Source organism: Musca autumnalis, unplaced genomic scaffold, assembly GCF_047663935.1.
Source record: "Musca autumnalis isolate F117 unplaced genomic scaffold, ASM4766393v1 scaffold_4, whole genome shotgun sequence".
NCBI lineage: Eukaryota > Metazoa > Arthropoda > Insecta > Diptera > Muscidae > Musca > Musca autumnalis.
The window spans coordinates 45,613,932-45,616,090 of NW_027411977.1; positions in this window are offsets into that span (position 1 = coordinate 45,613,932).

Consider the following 2,159-nt stretch of genomic DNA (forward strand, 5'->3'; position numbering starts at 1 on the left):
TATTTTGAGAGTCATATCTTTTCGATAGGTATCGAGCCCACTAGTCATTTCATTAGGTTATCGTATAGCTTTGGGACAAGTATGCCAGGAAGCATGGACTTGTCCACACAAAACATACGATCGCTGTAAACAGGACCACAACGAAATATCCAAAGGATCTAATGTTGAATTTTTGTGGGGGAGGTACCCTAAACAGAAAAAAATTTTAGCCATTTGATAAAAAATTCAAAGATTCAATCAAAAATTTACCGATTTTCCGGCGATAAAAAATTGTCATATTGACAAAATTCGATAAAATTATTTGATCACAAAGTAAATATACAACTGATAAAATAATTCACATATTGACAAAAAATTTATCAAAATATTCCACATATTCCATTTTATCAGTTCAATATAAAAAATCGATAAATATTTTAGTCAATATGTGAAATATTTTATCAGTTGTATTTTTACTTTGTGATCAAATAATTTTATCGAATTTCGTCAATATGATCATTTTTTTATCGCCGGATTTTTTTTTCTGTGTAAGGAGAGTACCGTTATAAGCCATTTTAGAAATTAAACTAAATTTGGACACAATATTGGGAGATCCAAAGTTTGGACCAAATTGATTGCCCAGTTCAAGAGATAACATGCAGGAGGTCAAGTAACGTAAGTTGAAACGTAATTTAAGGACCAGCAATGCCCATCTCCAAACTGAAACTAAGTTAAGACAAAAAATAACGAAGCCCAAATTTGGACCAAATCGGTTGATCAGTTCGAAAGTTATCGTGCGCTTCATCCTATACATATGGTGCCATAGGGGATTTTTACAACTTTCGGGCTGTTTTCTCAAGAAGTATGGACTTTCCCCTAAACAAAAAACATTTACCGTGGTAATTGAGGCAGCGAATGCCAGTTGCTTCAACAAAGACCAAAGGGATTCGAGAGAGGGTCTTAAAGTGAACTTATTCGAAATTTTGTGTGGGAAGTACCCAAAGGAGTGGACAAATATAGTCCATATTCCAACCTGATCTATATCTGGTAGAAATATTAGGATATGTAAAGTATGAACCAAATCCTTCACTCCCTAAAAGAGTTATCGTGCGCACAATTTGTCCAAACATTTTCGAACTTTTGTGGTTACTCCCTTCAAGAGTTATCTTGCGCACAAATTTTCCGAACATGTTCGAACTTTTGTGGGGGAGTTACCGAAAGCAGCGGACCGATATAACCCACCTTCGAACTTAAACTAAGTTTGGACAAAATATTACAAAAGGCAAAATTTGGACCGAATCGGTTGATTGGTTATCGTAAGCTCCAGCCAGACAGACGGACGGACATGGCTAAATCAACTCCAAATTGTCTGAAATGGAATTGGTCCAAACATATTTGGGGTCTAAAACCATTATTTCGATGAGGCACATTTTACCGGTATGCATAAATTTTGATGGTATAACAATGAACACAATATCTTTGATAGTTTCCGAGAAATAGCTATTTTTCTCCACAAATTTGCAAAAATTACGTACATATTTTCCAAAATGTTGAAAATTTGCCGTTTTTACCACACCTTCTAATATCATGACCTAATTTTGCTGTTTCCTTAGTTTCAATATGATTACTATCGAATCCTTTACAGAAATTAGCAATCGGCGATGACAAAAAATCAGGGTTTTGGGCACGAACCATTGCACTGTGGTTTAGCTTGTATGGGAGAGAGCGACAAAAATATTTCTAATCAAGATATCGACCTGAAAATTTTACCGTAAACTCGTAGCGACTAGAAGATAATTTTCCCCAAAACTCGTCGGGATTGGTCCACTCCTAGGTATAGACCCCCCATAACGGTACTTCCAGTTTTTTATTCATTTCAAAATTTTGGCTATATTTTTGAAATGAATTTGCCGTAATTTGACATTTTGTGTTCTTTGGTGGTATTAAACATCTTGCGTTGGTCTATGGTCAATAGAAGTCCATGTTTTGGTATATCCCCCATATAGACGTACCTCCCTTTTTTGTAATTTCACGATTTTGGCCATATTTTCCAACTGAATGTGCTGCAATTTGACATTTAGAGTTTATAATCTGTATCAAACATACCTGCCAAAATTCATCAAAATATGTCCACATTTTGGTATAGTCCTATATCATGTTAACTCCCGATATTTGGCATA